Source organism: Mirounga angustirostris, unplaced genomic scaffold, assembly GCF_029215605.1.
Source record: "Mirounga angustirostris isolate CCGP_5_RB_7025 unplaced genomic scaffold, mMirAng1.0.hap1 SCAF_6, whole genome shotgun sequence".
Lineage (NCBI taxonomy): Eukaryota > Metazoa > Chordata > Mammalia > Carnivora > Phocidae > Mirounga > Mirounga angustirostris.
In genome coordinates, this window is record NW_026991714.1 from 31,277,495 (window position 1) to 31,296,645 (window position 19,151).

The following is a 19,151-nucleotide window of genomic DNA, read 5'->3' on the forward strand; positions in this document are numbered from 1 at the left end:
TCTCTCCTTCCAATCCCCCCCCCCCCCATTTTTCCCTTCCTTCTCCTAATGTCCTCCATGCTATTCCTTATGTTCCACAAATAAGTGAAACCATATGATAATTGACTTTCTCTGCTTGACTTATTTCACTTAGCATAATCTCCTCCAGTCCCATCCATGTTGATGTAAAAGCTACGGGTATTCATCCTTTCTGATGGCTGAGTAATATTCCATTGTATATATGGACCACATCTTCTTTATCCATTCATCTGTTGAAGGGCATCTCAGCTCTTTCCACAGTTTGGCTATTGTGGACATTGCTGCTATGAACATTGGGGTGCATATGGCCCTTCTTTTCACTACATCTGTGCCTTTGGGGTAAATACCCAGTAGTACAATTGCTGGGTCATAGGGTAGCTCTATTTTTAAATTTTTGAGGGACCTCCACATTGTTTTCCAAAGTGGCTGTACCAACTTGCATTCCCACCAACAGTGTAAGAGGGTTCCCCTTTCTCCACAACCTCTCCAACATTTGTTGTTTCTTTCCCTGTCCATTTTTGCCATTCTAACTGGTGTAAGGTGGTATCTCAATGTGGTTTTGATTTGGATATCCCTGATGGCTAATGGTGATGAACATTTTTTCATGTGTCTGTTAGCCATTTGTATGTCTTCTTCAGAGAAGTGTCTTTTCATATCTTCTGCCCACTTTTTGACTTGATTATTTGTTTTTTGGGTGTTGAGTTTGAGAAGTTCTTTATAGATCTTGGATACCAGCCCTTTATCTGTAGTGTCACTTGCAAATATCTTCTCCCATTCTGTGGGTTGCCTCTTTGTTTTGTTGACTGTCTCTTTTGCTGTGCAGAAGCTTTTTATCTTGATGAAGTCCCAAAAGTTCATTTTTGCTTTTGTTTCACTAGCTTTTGGAGATGTATCTTGAAAGAAGTTGCTGTGGCCAATGTCAAAGAGGTTACTGCCTATGTTCTCCTCTAGGATTTGGATGGATTCCTGTCTCACATTGAGGTCTTTCATCCACTTTGAGTTTATCTTTGTGAATGATGTTAGAGAATGGTCGAGTTTCATTCTTCTGCATGTGGCTATCCAATTTTTCCAGCACCATTTATTGAAGAGACTGTCTTTTTTCCATTGCATGTTTTTTCCTGCTTTGTCAAAGATTATTTGACCACAGAGTTGAGGGTCCATATCTGGGTTCTCTATTCTGTTCCATTGGTCTGTACATCTGTTTTTATGCCAGTACCATGCTGTCTTGGTGATCACAGCTTTGTAATATAGCTTGAAATTGGGCAATGTGATGCTCCCAGCTTTGTTTTTCTTTTTCAACATTTCCTTGGTGATTCGGGGTCTTTTCTGATTCCATACAAATTTTAGGATTTTTTGTTCCAGCAATTTGAAAAATGTCATTGGAATTTTGATCGGGATGCCATTGAAGGTATAGATTGCTCTGGGTAGCATAGACATTTTAACAATATTTATTCTTCCAATCCATGAGCATGGAATATTTTTCCATCTTTTTGTGTCTTCTTCAATTTCTTTCATGAGAGTTTTGTAGTTCCTAGAGTATAGATCCTTTACCTCTTTGGTTAGGTTTATTCCGAGGTATCTTATGGTTTTTGGTGCTATTGTAAATGGAATCGTTTCTCTAATTTCTAAAAGATCATTTTTAAAGGAAGATTTGTACCTCATACAGGTATAAAATGAACAGATGTCAAAGATTTTATTTGTCATTAATCAATGAGGAAACCAGTAAGATGTTACCACTAGTTCAAATAAGAATACTAAGAATGTCATAGATAGAGAAATGAGAGATGCTTGATGATAGAAAGATAGATAGATAGATAGATAGATAGATAGATAGATAGATAGATGATAGGGATGATAGAGAAAGAGAAATGGGTTGGTTATATAACCATCCTTTCTGCCTAACTTCAGCTAACCAGATATTCTTCTCTTTCAACTATTATTCTTTAAAAGAAAAAAGTAAATGATAATTAAATGAGGTGCTTGCATAGATGTTTAGTTTAAAAACAAATAAAAAATTGTCCCAGGAGATGTTATGTGTTATATATTATGAATTGAATGTTTGTACCCCCCCAAAGTTTATATGTTGAAATCTAATCCCTAGGGTCATGGTATTTGGAGGTGGGCCTTTTGGTGGGTAATTAAGTCATGAGGGTGGAGCCCTCATGATTGGAATTACTGCCCCTATAAGAAGAAGCCAGAGAGCTAGTTCACTCACTCTCTATCACGTGAGGATAGAAGTTGGCAGTCTGCAACCTGGAAGAGGGTTCTCACCAGAACCTGACCATTCTGGCACCCTGATCTCAGACTTCCAGCCTCTAGAACTCAGAAAAAATAAATTTTCTGTTATTTATAAGCCATCCAGTCCATATGGCACTTGGTTATATCAGCCCCCCAAAGTGATACAGACATTATGCTGTTAGCCCAGCCATCTAAACAGCAATAGCTAAATTCTTGTTAAGTACCAGGTACTTTAGGTAACATGTATGATTATCCTGATCCCATTGTGGTGGGTAGTGTCAGCATCCCTGTTTTACAAAATGGGAAATAAAAATTAAGGAACTTGCTTGGAGTTGTTTGTGTAACAGTGACAGGGGACTTCCTGTCTGGCCAATGACTCCAATGTTCCCGCCCTTCATTACTTACCATACTACCTCCCTGAAAAGTTTCTATATTTACATCATTAAGAATCCTGAGTACTCTGATTTTCCAATAGTATATGCAGACAAATTTTAATTCCAGTCTAAACAAAATTTAATTGGTGAATTTTAATTGTTACCAAACTATTCATATATTCAATTCCAAATATAAACTGAAACTATTCTAATTGGTCATTGTTTTAGATTACCCTAAATTAGATTTAGGTTTCCCTCTCCAGACAAAATTAAAACTTTACCACATAGTTTTAAATCTGAGAAATATTCAATTTTATATTGACATTTGGCAAATCGAAGAAAAATTTAATTTCACTTGTTTTTCCCAACTTTTTGAGCAAGGAAAACCAAACAGGTTAGTTTTTTTAATTTCTTGTGATAGATTTTTCTATTTGCCAGAAAGACAACTGATTCCCCAGTTAATGACCAGAAGGGTATCAACTTTTCTTTTATTATTATTATTATTATGTTATGTTAAACACCATACATTACATCATTAGTTTTTGATGTAGTGTTCCATGATCCATTGTTTGCGTATAACAACCAGTGCTCCATGCAGAATGTGCCCTCTTTAATACCCATCACCAGGCTAACCCATCTTCCCACCCCCCTCCCCTCTAGAACCCTCAGTTTGTTTTTCAGAGTCCATCGTCTCTCATGGTTTGTCTCCCCCTCTGATTTCCCCACCTTCATTCTTCCCCTCCTGCTATCTTCTTCTTTTTTTTTTTTTAACATATAATGTATTACTTGTTTCAGAGGTACAGATCTGTGATTCAACAGTCTTGCACAATTCACAGCACTCACCACAGCACATACCCTCCCCAATGTCTATCATCCAGCCACCCCATCCCTCCCACCCCCACCACTCCAGCAACCTCAGTTTGTTTCCTGAGATTAAGAATTCCTCATATCAGTGAGGTCATATGGCCAACAGACACATGAAAAAGTGCTCAACATCGCTCGGCATCAGGGAAATCCAAATCAAAACCTCAATGAGCTATCACCTCACACCAGTCAGAATGGCTAAGATTAACAAGTCAGGAAGCAACAGATGTTGGCGGGGATGTGGAGAAAGGGGAACCCTCCTACACTGTTGGTGGGAATGCAAGCTGGTGCAACCACTCTGGAAAACAGTATGGAGGTTCCTCAAAAAGCTGAAAATAGAGCTACCATACGATCCAGCAATTGCACTACTGGGTATTTACCCCAAAAATACAAATGTAGGGATCTGAAGGGGTAGGTGCACCCTGATGTTTATAGCAGCAATGTCCACAATAGCCAAACTGTGGAAAGAGCCACGATGTCCATCGACAGATGAATGGATAAAGAAGATGTGGTATATATATATATATATATACAATGGAATATTATGCAGCCATCAACCTTTCTTTAGAACAATATCCTTTAATTTTTCCTGGGGGGTGGGGAGAGGTAAGGCATCAAGTAAAATTGCCTCCCTAAAATGAGGACAAAAATACTGATTTGAAGGATACATGCACCCTAATGTTTATAGCAGCATTATCAACAATAGTCATATTATGGAATGAGCCCAAATGTCCATCTACTGATGAATGGTTCAGAAGAGGTGATATATACCCATACAGTGGAATATTGCTCAGCCATCCAAAAGAATTAAACCTTGCCATTTACAATGACATGGACAGAGCTAGAGTGTATTATGCTAAGTGAAATAAGTCAATAAGAGAAAGACAAATACCATATGATTTCACTCACATGTGGAATTTAAGAAACAAAACAGATGAACATAGAGGAAGGGAAAAAAAAGAGAGAGAGGGATGCAAACCGTAAGAGACTCTTTACTACAGAGAACAAACTGAGGGTTAATGGAGGGGAGATGGGTGAGGGCCATGCTAAATGGGTGATGGGTATTAAGGAGCCACTTGTGTTGAGCACTGGATATTATATGTAAGTGATGAATCAATAAAATCTACTCCTGAAACCAGTATCACACTACATGTTAACTAACTAGAATTTAAATAAAAACTTGAAAAAGAAAAATATAAAGGGGAAATCAAGACAGCCTAAAATGAAGGAAAACTAAAAGAATTTGTTGCCAACCAACTTACACTAAAAGAATGACTATCTTGGTTATTTGGAATTTAACAAAGAAATAACTCATTAAATTAAGTTTGTGACAATATCGGGGGAATATAAATGTTTTCTGGTGCACACAGTGAAAAAAAATAATGAAATAATGAAATAAAGTAAAATAAAGTAATAAAATAAAATAAGGACAGCCAAGAAGGATATCCACTTCAACACGGATTTGGAGAATTTGATTACTCCTACAAAGGTGAGATATGTAAAACAATGAGCAAACTGCACATTTGAAAAATTATCATGGGAAAAGGTAATTCTAAAAAACAGCCTTGTGATTTGCCTTAGATATCTTATCTTGTAAAAAATGTCTTGAATATCTTACCTCATGAAAACTATCAAGATGTCAATTTCTGGATAGGAAAAGCTTGAATATATATCTGGAACACATTCCTGAGCCTACACAGGAGATAGGATGATTTTTTAGGCTTAAATGCAATAGAAATACACTAAAATCAGTATGGGATTTTTCTCAGCGTAAAGTGGCTACCAAGGCCAGAAGACGGTGATGAAGACTGGGGGTCAATATCCTGTGTGTCTGGTCCCAGCTGTGCCCCACACTCTCTATGTCCCATTGGCAACTTCTTCAATCTCTCTGAGCCTCAGATTCCCTTTAATGTTTTAATAAACAAGATGGCATTCAAGTAAATGATCTCTATGGGCCCTTTAATATTCAATTCTACATACTACATCAGACCATTTATAAATATCAGTACTCATGACTTGTATTTTTTTCATGCACTTCTGTAGTATTTGTTAATTTTTCTTAATGACCCCACATCTGTTCTAAACTCTTGAAGAATGTCAGAACATCTCCCCAAAGTGTGCCACTTCAGCATGTGGACTATTTTAAGCTGAGAGCAATCAAGACCCAGCAGACTCAAGAAAAACTTTCACCTCTCCCTTAAGCTACCTAAAAGAATTTGGGTAGGGGACCTAGCCCAGAAAGAGAATTTTACTAAGAGATAACTTCTGTATCTGAATAACCTATCTGTATGGCAGGACAAACATCTAATTACCAAACATCTGCTCTTTTTAATATCCTGTGACTCACTGTCCTTCCTTTTGCAGCCCCAGGTCCCTATCTCATTCCTTAGTTCAAGAAGGCATTTAAGGGGCCCCTGGGTGGCTCAGTTAGGTAAGTGTCCACCTCTTGATCTCACCTCAGGTCGTCATCTCAGGGTCATGAACAGTTCACAAAGTGTGGAGCCCACTTGAAAAAAAAAAAAAAGGCCTTTAAGCTTCAATTGTCCCACTGTCCCTGGGTCTCATATTCTTACAGGTCTCCTATATGTGTGTAATTAATCTGTCCTATGTTAATTTGATTATTAGACCAGCCCTAGAACCAAAAAGGATGGAAAAACTCAACACACTATATTGGCAAGAGTATGTGCTGATCTTCAGCATTCTAGATTCTCTGTAGCTCACATAGTTTTGCATTCAGATATGGTTTCATATCTTTGCCTAACTGAATGAGTCATTTTTCAAGAGCTCTCACACTCTCACAGATGGCTGAGCTGCCAGGTTTTACTTTATTTACATATGAAAAAGGTTTTACATATTTCAGAGACAACTCACTTATCTATGACAGCTTTGTCAGTCACAAAAAAATGTTGACTTTTTCTGCACATGTACTTATCCTAAAATAATTTTCCTGTTCATACAGGTCTTCACACAGAAATGCAATGAAGTAAGGATGTGTTTAATCCTCCTGTGTCCTTGTTTTTATCCTTGGCACAATCAGAAAGTGCAAAATGAAAAATGACTCCATTAATTTCGTACTCATTTCCATTGTACCTGAAAGCAAAGCCATGCAATTTACAGAAATGTAGCGGAATAAAAAGGTTTCTGATTTTTTTTCTCTATATTAGCACACAAACACAGATAAGGTCGAGAACTGCCACCAATAATTCAGCACTATTACTTTCTAGATGAGTAGAACTAGTAGAATAGAGTTGGCCAGACTATGAAAACCTGCCAATTTTGAAATATCCAGATGAAGCCACCTTAGAATCCGTCAATCCTCAACATGTTAAGAATCCAGCCTAGATCAACAGAGCCCCATTGTTTGCAGCGGCCCGTACACATGTGAGTGAGAAAAGTGAAGACCATATAAACTGCCCAGAAGACCCATAGACTCCAGAGCAATCATAAATTATTATTTTTTTTATTATGTTATGTTAGTCATCATACAGTACATCATTAGTTTTTGATGTAGTGTTCCATGATTCATTGTTTGCATATAACACCCAGTGCTTCATGAAGTACGTTCCCTCCTTAATACCCATCACTGGGCTAACCCATCTCCCCACCCCCACTCCCTTCTGAAATCCTCAGTTTGTTTCCCGGAGTCCGTAGTCTCTCATCGTTCATCTCCCCTTCTTGATTTCCCCCTCTTCATTTTCCCTTCCTTCTCCTAATGTCCTCCATTAGGAGGACACTAGGAACATATTCCTTATGTTCCACAAATAAGTGAAACCATATGATAATTGACTTTCTCTGCTTGACTTATTTCATTTAGCATAATCTCCTCCCATCCGTGCCGATGCAAAAGTTGGCTATTCATCCTTTCTGATGGCTGAGTAATGTTCCATTGTATATATGGACCACATCTTCCTTATCCATCTGTCTGTTGAAGGACATCTCAGCTCTTTCCACAGTATGGCTATTGTGGACATTACTGCTGTGAACATTGAGATGCATATGACCCTTCTTTTCACTACATCTCTATCTTTGGCTTAAATACCCAGTAATGCAATTGCTGGGTCATAGGGTAGCTCTATTTTTAATTTTTTGAGGAACCTCCACACTGTTTTCCAAAGTGGCTATACCAACTTGCATTCCCACCAACAGTATAAGAGGGTTCCCCTTTCTCCACAACCTCTCCAACATTTGTTGTTTCTTGCCTTGTCAATTTTTGCCAGCTGAGCATATTTACTAAGACTGCTATAAAAAGAGGTAGTTTAGGGCGCCTGGGTGGCTCGGTTGGTTAAGCGACTGCCTTCAGCTCAGGTCATGATCCTGGAGTCCTGAGATCGAGTCCCGCATCGGGCTCCTTGCTCAGCGAGGAGTCTGCTTCTCCCTCTGACCCTCCCCACCTCATGCTTTCTCTCTCTCTCAAATAAATAAATAAAATCTTTAAAAAAAAAAAAGAGGTAGTCTATTTAAGGGCACAATCCCTGGGGCTAGACTGTCTGGATTCATATTCCAGCACCATCAGTTACTAACTCTGTGAACTTCAGCACATTACTGACCTCTCATTTTAATTTCCTTGTCTGTAAAATGGAATCCTAATAGTGTAACCACAGAGTTACTGTAAGTATTAAATAATTAGATATCCATAAAATGCTCCAAATGTTACCTGGCACACAATGAGTGATATACGTGTTTATAATAATAATGTCAATTATTATTACTGCAGTTGAAAAAAGAACTGCAGCAAATAAGCTTATTTAAGGATCGAATGAGTGTAGAAGGGGGTGATGAGATGAGGAATGGCAGAAAATCACCGTAACTTACTTTTGCAGCCAGTTTTAATAGACCATTACCTCATTTTTAAAGTAGAGCAAGTCTAAACCATTTCTATTTGGGTAAGTAGAATTCATGGAACAGAAGTTTAACAAAGCCTGTTTTATCATGCTAGCACTACCATTGAAAAATTATTTACAAGTGTTAATTTGTTATCATCTTTATTAATGTGTAATTAATTAATTAGAACATACGTGTTCCACAGACAAACCCCAAAGATATTTAAATAGAGCTTACAGTAAACATGAGAACCTTGCCAATATTATAAAGATCTGTTTCCTAGTGGTATTCACAGTTTCTAGTCACAGTTCGGAAAGATGCTTCCCTAAGCAAAAATGTAAATATGTCTAAACACCCCAAATAAACCACCAACACCGAATGTAATACACATTTCAGTTTACACAAGAGGCAAAAATATTCCCACGGTGAAAATATAGGAGTCAGCAAGCTTTGAGAGAGCGGTGATTGAAACTTGCATAGGCCACCATCTATGAAAGAACTTCCAAAATTGTCTGTGACCACACAGAAAGAAACAAGGAACTCTCAGACAATAAATATACATCAACACAATACCACTCCCTACCCTAGCTGTGAAATGAGTAAATGTGTCTAGTAAAAATTATCCAGTGCCACTCTCTGTAACTCAACTTAAGGCCTTGCAAATGGTGAGAAAGTCAAAGCAACAGTGTTAGCAGAAGTGTTAGCAAATGAAATAATAATGTTAAGGCTGGTTACTATAATAATATGATATTCCCTTTGCCTAAAGTTTCTCTTCTTTCCTTCTCTACCTGGCCAATCCTGCTTGTTTTGTTTTGTTTCTTAAGTAGGGTTAAAGGTTTGTGTAACTTGTGAAGTCTTACCCAACTTCCCTAGGAAAGGGGGCCATGACCTTCTTGGTGATTTTATAGTTCTACTAGAACACTTTTCCATATTGTAAAATATTTAGTCACATTTGTCCTCCCTGGACTGTGTATTCCTCAAGTACAGAAGCTATGTCTTACTCACCTTTATCTCCTAAGGCCTGACTCAATGCTTGGCACACTGTCTTAATTAACACATTTAATTTTCATATAATCAGTATTGTTATGATGTGAGAATAGCTTCTCATGAACACTGACAGGAATCTCACAGAATTAGAACAGTTTTCAGAATCTCCTATTGATCTGCCAAAAACATGAGGTTGATTATGAGCTAGCCTGGTGAATGTGGGGTGGTGCAGGGGGCGGGGGCGCTACAACTAGAGAGAAGAACATGAGCCAAGGCCCAGAGGTGGAGAGAATATGATGCAGATGTAGAAAGTTGCATTTAAGGAGAAGAAGACTTAAATTGCATTTGAAGAGGTTAGAGCAGTGGCTTTTGAAGGGTCTTTTAGGCCATGCAAATTTGTTTCTTTACCTGAAATGGATGGGGAGCCTTCGAGCAGCTGTGAACAGCAGAGTAACATAATGAGAATTGTACATTTATTGAGCAGAGTGCATCCAGTGGATTGGAAACAGGGACAAGACTGGAGACCAAGGCATCTGTTCAGAGGCTATTGTAGGAATCCAAGTGGTTGATGAGTAGGTCCTTATCTATAGTAGAATGGACATAAGAGGATAAAGAGGTAGGATTGACCTGACTAAGAACTGGCTGGATATGAAAAAAAGAGAGAGAGAAAGAGGGAGAGAGAACAGACAGAATGCTAAAGACCATAAAATTTCTTTAAATTTAAATAATTAACATATAGTGTATTATAAGTTTCAGAGGTAGAGTTTAGTGATTCATCAGTTGCATATAACACCCTGTGCTCATTACATCCTGTGCCCTCCTTAATGACCATCACCCAATTACTCCATTCCCTCCCCACACTTCCCCCAGTAACCCTCAATTTGTTTCCTATGATTAAGAGTCTCTTTGTCTCCCTCTCGGATTTTATTTTGTTTTCCCTCCTTTTCCCTATGCTCCTCTGTTTTGTTTCTTAAATTCCACATATGAGTGGAATAATACCCTCTAGTTCCATCCATGTCATTGCAAATGGTAAGATTTCATTTATTTTGATGGCTGAGGAGTATTCCATTGTATATATATATATATACCACATTTTCTTTATCCATTCATCTGTTGATGGACATCTGTGCTCTTTCCATAGTTTGGCTATTGTGGACATTGCTGCTATAAACATTGGGGTGCAAGTGCCCCTTCAGATCACTACCTTTATATTGTTGGGGTAAATACCTAGTACTGCATTGCTGAGTCATAGGGTAGCTCTATTTTCAACTTTTTGAGGAAACTCCATACTGTTTTCCAGACTGGCTGTACCAATTTACATTCTTACCAATGATGTGAGAGGGTTCCCCTTTCTCTGCATCTTTGCCAACATCTGTCATTTCCTGACTTCTTAATTTTAGCCATTCTGACTGGTGTGAGATGGTATTTCATTGTGGTTTTGATTTAAATTTCCCTGATGCCGAGGGATATGGAGAACTTTTTCATGTGTCTGTTGACCATTTGGATGTCTTCTTTGGAGAAATGTCTGTTCATGTCTTCTGCCCATTTCTTGATTGGATTATTTGTTCTTTGGGTATTGAGTTTGATAAGTTCTTTATAGATTTTGGATACTAGCCCTAAAACGTCTATGCCACCTAGAGCAATCTATGCATTCAATGCAATCCCTATCAAAACACTATCAACATTTTCCACAGAGCTGGAACAAATAATCCTAAAATTTGTATGGAATAAGAAAAGACCCCAAATAGGCAAAGGACTGATGAGAAAGAAAATCAAAGCTGGTGGCATCACAATTCCAGACTTCAAGCTATATTACAAACCTGTAATCATCAAGACAGTATGTTACTGGCACAAAACAGAATAGAGAACCCAGAAATGGACCCTCAACTCTATGGTCAACTCATCTTCGACAAAGCAGGAAAGAATATCCAATGGAAGAAAGTCTCTTCAACAAATGGTGTTGGGAAAATTGGACAGCCACATGCAGAAAATACACATACCATACACAAAAAGAGACTCAAAATAGATGAAAGACCTAAATGTGAGACAGGAATCCATCAAAATCCTAGAGGAGAATACAGACAGCAATCTCTTCAACCTCAGCCACAGCAACTCTAGACTCTCACCCCGTCTCCCCACCAGAATCTTGACTCCCAGTTTTTCTCTAGCTTTCCTCATCTCAGTCCCCTTACACCTCCCAGGCCAGGTCAGTGCCTCTTTTCCCAGCCCCCAAACAATATAAAACAGCACAGGGAGTCTGGAGACCTGGGAGGTGTGAAATACCTTTGCAAGTATTATACATGCATCATTCCAAAGGATGTCCAGCTCCCTTCTCATATATGTGGGTGGACTCTGCTCTGACCTGTGATAACCTGGAGGCAACTCACACCATCATCCACTTTCTCAAGAAAGCTCACAGCTCTAAGCGTCTTATGGGTTTTATATTTTTCCTGAATATTGATGGAGTCAAAGAGATCCTTCATGCCCTTACATGCAACATTTCCTTTGAAAAATTCCTTTTTTACCTGCCTCTCCCCTTGATTCTCTCTGGCCATTCCTTCAAGCAGTCATGCTCTGCCATCCTCAATAGCACAGAGACCAGCCACCTAGCTTTCCTTCTGGAATTTCCTTTCTTAAATTGCTTTTCTTTCCCTGCCTCCTGCTCATCCCTCACCCTTGTATATTCCCTGTACAACAAGCATAATTAAATATAGCATCAGCTTCTATCTCCAAAGGTAATATTCCCACACCCATCACTTTCCTCAGCAAATAATCATCCAGCTACCAGGAACCAATCTCCACTAAGGCAGTGGGGGGATTTTAAATGACAAAACCCCTAACCTTAAATTAGTTACACTATACAAGTTTCCAGAATAATCCATAAAACACTCCTTTTGCAGGATGCAACAAATTTTAAATTCCAGGAAGGAATGGTAACACTGAGTTTTAAATTTGTCTTTTTAAAAATGTGGATTTGGGACCAGAGAGATTTTGAGTCAGTAGGTCTGAGGTGAAGTCCATGAATCTGCTTAACAGATACTGTTGGTGATTCTGATGCAGGACTCTTTGCTTTGAGAAATGTTGTAAGACTCAATAGTTTAATTACCATTTAAGTGAAAAATTTGAGTTCAACTCCAGATGCTAGGAGCAGTCTGAGGAAATTCAGCCCCCAGGGGTAGCAATGACTTCTTCCCTTTTCTTATGGTAACAGCAGGACTTCTGAGCATCAGAAAGAGGAGGGGATGAAAGGAAAAAGCGAGAAACATTTCTAATTTCAGTGGGGAAGGTTCAGATTTAAAAGCATGGGGGTGTTATACGAAAACAATGGATTGTGGATCACCACATCAAAAACCAATGATGTATTGTATGGTGACTAACATAACATAATAAAATTTAAAAAAAGAAAAAGAAAAGAAAAAAAAAAAGCATGGGCATTAGAAAGGACCAACAGAAAGAGAGTAAACAGCTTCAATCTAAAGGCGGAGGGGAGGTGGTTTCCATGCATAGGATTTCCATATACCAAGCATTCTTAGTTCAGAGAATACGTTTACTGGGATTAATTTTTCTACTTCACCACACTAGAAGTTGTCATTTTAAGAAGATGAATAGAATTCAAGTAAATACAGAGGGCGCATGATGGCAGAGTAAGTAATAAAAGGATATCATAAATCAGATGCAAAATCTAATGAAAATGCACTGGAAAAGACATCAAGTTTGTTGAGTTTGTTTAAGCTGGAGAAGAAAAATTCTCCATAGTATCTAAATACATGATATCTGTATAAAGGCAGTATGACACAGTGCTGAGCATGTAGACTTGACCTGGAGTCTGAGTTCAACTCCCAGATCCGATACTTAAAATCTGTGAAAATGTAATGCTTTGGATTTCTTTCTTTATAAAATGAGGCTGATAATAATGCATCTTATAAGACTGTTGTGATGAGTAAATACATGTAAAATGCTTAGATAGTGCCTAGAACACAAAAATGCACTTTAATACAATAAGTGAAAGATATTGTTATTTTTTAAAGATTTTATTTATTTATTTATTTATTTATTTATTTATTTATTTATTTGAGAGAGGGGAGCACAAGCAGGAGAGGGGCAGAGGGAAAGGGAGAAGCAGACTCCCTGCTGAGCAGGGAGCCTGTTGTGGGGTTGGATCCCAGGACTCTGGGATCATGACCTGAGCTGAAGGCATATGCTTAATGGACTGAGCCACCCAGAAGCCCCCGAATAACCACATTTAATGTATTAATTTTAGCCAAAAACTAATCAAAATGAGAAGCTTTATTTTATGTCTATAGATATCTTCAATGAATTTCACCTTTAAAAATTTAGTATTTTTTACAAAAGTTGACTGAAAATAAACCAACATATATTTCTCAACACTAACTTGATTCTTTGTTAATTATAAAATGTAGTATTAAAACTTATGTAATAGAATAAAAAGGATGAGATTCCTTATATATTTGTAAGAAAATCATTTGGTGCATTTTATTTGTGATCATAATTTGTCTCAAAAAAATTATGACTAGCCATTAGACAGAAAAAAAATTTCAAGTTATAGTTAATGTTAAAGAATGCTTAGCTGAAAAAAATTTCCTTCATTCTCCAACAAAATTACTTAACAGTAAAGTCATAAAGTCAACAAAGCCAACCTTGCAACCTTTTGAATTCAACTTCTAAATTTAAAGCTTAAAGACGCTATTCATTAAAAAAGACTGTTTCCAAATATTCTGATAATCATGCTATCCAGTTTCTCTGCAACCCATTCTTGACACTGTGTGAAATCTTAAATATGAAATTATGTACATACCAATCTGAAGAGAGATTTTAGATAAAGCTTTAAAGTTTTTTTCTTGATATTTTAAATTCTGAAAAGTTGAAGTACACTAATCCAAACTTATTTAATAGTTTTCCTTTTCTTGAAATAAAGTTTTCCTTCAATCATCAAGGTTATTTATAAAATCTCCAGTATTCTTTCTAGTTATATGTAACATTTAACATTCTTCTTGTGCTAATAAAAATATAAATGTGCATATATATATATATATATCTTGCTTTTTCCCAATCCTAGTCTTTAGTACAATTCCTTTTTTCTTATTTACTTGTCTGTTTTTCTTCAACATACTACAAATTCTGTGAGGACAAGAACCTCACAGGGTTTGGGTTTGGTTATAATTATGCAGTATAATATGGTCCTGATTATAGTTATAGAGTTGAAGACTATAGGTTATCATGCTTTTGCTTTTGGCTGCAGTAAATTCCATTCAAACTGGTTCAAACAATAAAGAAGATTTTTTTTTGGCTTAAGATAACTAAAACTTCCAGCAGTGGAACTTAATTCAGATGAGGCTTGATTGAATGATGACATAAGGACCTGGTTTCCAGTCCCGACATGAAGATCTTCATTTTCCTCTGCTTGACCTGCTGTAGTGAGGGTTTCATTCTAAAGGTGGGTACTTTCTGTTTACAGATGACATGATCTTATATGTAAAAAACCCCAAGGATTACACACAAAATAACTTAGAACTAATAAACGAATTTAGTAAAGTTGCAGGACACAACATCAACTGTATTTCTATCCACTAATAATGAGCAATCCAAAAAGGAAATTAAGAAAACAAACCCAGGTACAGTAGCATCAAAAATAATAAACAAACGATGAATCATGGAACACTACATCAAAAACTAATGATGTAATGTATGGTGATTAACATAACAATAAAAAATTCTAAAAAAATAATAAAATACTTGGGAATTAACTAATAAGGTAAAATACTTGTACAATGCAAACAGGAAAATTTATGAAAGCAACTTAAAAAGACATAAATAAATGAAAATACATCCTGTGTTTATGAATTGGAAGACTTCTTATTTTTTTTTAAGATTTTATTTATTCATTTGAGACACAGAGATACAGAGAGAAAGAGAGAGCATGAGCAGGGAGAGAGGCAGAGGGAGAAGGAGAAGCAGACTCCCTGCTAAGCCAGGAGCCCGATGTGGGGCTCGATCCCAAGACCCTGGGATCATGACCTGAGCTGAAGGCAGGTGCTTAACCATCTAAGCCACCCAGGTGCCCCGGAAGACTTCGTATTGTTAAAATGTCAATACTAACCAAGGTGATCTGCAAATTTCATGACATGCCTATCCAAATTCGAATGACATTTTTTGAAAATAGAAAAATTCATCCTAAAATTCATAGGAAATCTCAAGGGACCTTGAATAGCCAAAACAAAACTGAAAAAGAAAAATGTTGGTGGACTTGCAATTCCTAATTTCAAAACTTATTGATTTCAAAACAAAACAGTAATCAAAACAATGTGGAACTGGCAAAAAGACATACATATACACCAATGGAATATATGGACTCTCTCTATTAAAAAAGAAGAAGAAAATAGGCAAATTGATTTTCATAAAAATTTTAGAAACTTGTGCATCAAAAAACACTAGCCATGAAGTGAAACGGCAACCCACAGAATGGGAGAAAATATTTGTAAATCATATATGTAATAATAGAGTAATATCCAGGATATATAGAAAACTTCTAAAACTAAAAAACAAAAACAAAAAAACCTAACTCAATTTAAAAATGAGCAAAGAACTTGATTAGACATTTCTCCAAAGAAAATATGCAAATGGCCAACAGGAATATGGAAAGATGCTCAACATCACCAATCAGGGAAATGCAAATTAAAACCACAGTGAGTTTTTCACCTCACACCTGTTAGGAAGGCCATTATCAAAAAACAAACAAAAAACAACAGAAGAGGTGAAAACAAGTGTCAACAAGGATGTGGAGAAATTAGAACTTTTATGCACTGTTAGTAGAAATGCAAAGTGGTGCCGATAATATGAAAACAGTATGGAGTTTCCTCAAAACATTAAAAATAGAATTACCATATTATCAGCAACCCCATTTCTGGGTGTTTATCCTAAAGAATTGAAAACAGGATTTCAAAAAGATATTTGCACTTCCATGTTCATTGCAGCATTATTCAAATAGCCAAGAGGTAGAAACAACCTCAGTGTCCACTGACAGATAGATGGATGAAGAAAGTGTAGTAGCTACGTGCAATGAAATATTGTTCAGCCTTTAAAAAGACAGAAATTCTGTCATATGCTACAACATAGATAAATCTTGAGGAAATTATGCTGAGTGAAATAAGCCAGTCACAGAAAAACAAATACTACATGATCTCACTTATATGAGGTATCTAAAATAGTCAAATTTATAGAAGCAGAGAGTAGAAAGCATTTGCCAGGGGTCAGAGGCAGGAGAATGCAGAGTTGCTATTCAATGGGTACAGGGTTTTAGTCTGTAAGATGAAAAAGTTCTAGAGATCTGGTGTACAACAATATACATATAAGTAACAATACTGTACTGTACACTTAAAATTTATTGAGGGTAGATTTCATCTTATGTGTATGTTTACCACAATGAGACACCTTTGTGAAGAATAATATTTTTATAAATTTAGAGACAGAAAAAAAAAGTGCATGAGATGCAAGCCAAGTGTGAACGTGTTAAATGTGGGACACTGAGAAGAGAAAATTGAATAAGAAAGAAATGGAGAAGGCACTGTAGATTTATATTCTGCTGAATTATTAATTATAAAATAAATAGCACATGTTTTATATTTTAGAGCTTGAACCTTTGCTTTAAAAAAATCCTACCAGGATTTATACTGATTTGTATGAATAAAAGCAATTGGTACAAATAAAACCATCCAACAAAACCAATAAAATTTTCACAAGACTGGCTTACTATTTAATTCCTCTTCTTCTTCCACAATAAAGCTTTTATCCTTTGGTCTGTTATCCATTTCTGTGTGTGTGTGTGTGTGTGTGTAACTATTTCTTTATTCTTAATATTCTGTCTTTGTTGCTTTTCTCCCCCTCACATATCCTTTACATTCTTTCTTTGTGATACATTTGCCAGCTATTTTTCTTTTCACCTTCAGTGGTTCCAAAAGCCTTTGCTGTAGACCATTAAAGCGTCATGGAAGAGAAGTGGGAGGCAAAGCTGTTTGAGGTGGACATCTCTTAGTTGAAATTCTGGCTCATCAAACTGCTCAGATTCACGCTCAGCAAGTTAGAGCGCCTCTCCAAGAATCAGTTTGTCCATTTTAAAAAGCAGAACACATAACGGTTAACTCAAAAATTTGCTGTAAACATTAGATAAAGTACAAAGTAAATAAAGAGCCCAGTACAGAGCCTGGCACATACTAGCCCCTCAAAAGATGTATTCCTTTTCCTGATTTCACCTTCTGCTGAGAAGACAGCATCTCTCCTACCTCAGAGCTCAGACATTCCCCAAGACATCTTTGCTTTCTCTGATTTCTATTTCCATGAGTCTTTCAAATACCCTCTAAATGTCCTTATCAAGTTCTATGTACATTTATTTTAAAGTACGAAGTTCTTTGATCGTTCTTTGTAGCTATCCAGGTTTTCCTTTTCAAGTTGTTGACTTTTATCCTCCACTCTGTGTCCCTCTTCTCTGTGTCCTTTTCTTGGGTCACCAGGTGCCCCTTTCTTTTCAAAATATCTTTTTCAACAGAGTGCTCTATTTCTACTGGTCATATTGCCTAGGAAATGGAATGCAAAATTTGACCCTGGGTTGTTAGAATCCTCTCTTTTCTTAAAGGTGACTCGCATTATATTATAAAGCAATTGTAAATTATGCTTAGCATTCCTGCCAGATGTGTCCTCTGACTAAGATGTTCTTATAGTTATGTGGGACGACTAAAATGTCTCCAGTACCCCCTTTCCCATACAGAATGATCATAGACACCAGCCACAAAGAAATGGACAGGAAATTTTGCTTAATTTTTGTTTAAAGAAGAGCAGTCTTTTTATTTTGTACAATGACAAATGAAATTCTTGTTTTCTTTTTTCTTTTTTTTTTTTACTGTAGTCATCTTAACATTGTTTTTAAATCTCTGTTTACAGAAGTAATGTTCTTCCTTTATTTTAACTTACTAACTTCCTTTTGCATGTTATTGCTCCTTAATTCAAAGAGTAAAATATCTGATTAAAAGCTTCCATTGATATCTTTAATAGCATAATATTTTCATGTCTTCCCATTTTTGTGGCTTTAATAGTGTAATACATAACTTTAATAGCCAAGTATTGCTTGAATAATATTTTCATTTTTAATGATTCATTTTAGCTTTATGCTTTTACTAGATTTTCTTTATTCCCCTGAACAGCTTTACATGTTTGCTCCTCATTTCTTATTTTGCTGAAGAAATGTTATTTTTGTTCATGAGATTATTATTCGCTCTACTTCACAGGTGAAAAAGAATAAAGGCTCCAAAAAGTTAAATATCTTGCAGAAGATTACATAGCTATTCAACTTTTGGAGCTAGAATTTAAACTCATGCCTCCTGAAATGTAGGAGAACTGTGGGCACACTGCTAGAGCAGAGGACAGGTAGAGATGCCCCAGCAAGAAAGGAAAGACATTTCAGGGAAGGCCGCATTTGAGCAGCCCTCAAAGATTAAGAAGGAATTTGCTGCTCTAAGTAGGAAAGGTATGTCAAACAGAGGGATGGTAGGCCTTGTCATCATGTTAACTCTACTTCGTACAAACTTTATAAGCAAGATCCTGTTAACTCTACTTCATACAAACTTTATCAGCAAGATCCAATAGAAAATCGAAAAATCAATACTTTGTCATGTCACTGACATTCAAATTTTATACTTCTTTTAAAGGCATCATTGTCTATCACTTGTGCCAATCATTTCACCTTTTCCCCATTTATCTGCCACTGAAAAATGGAACCAGGAAAGCTTCCCCATTGGTGCTCAAAAGTGCATAGAATCCAGTGTGATAACTTTGGACCAG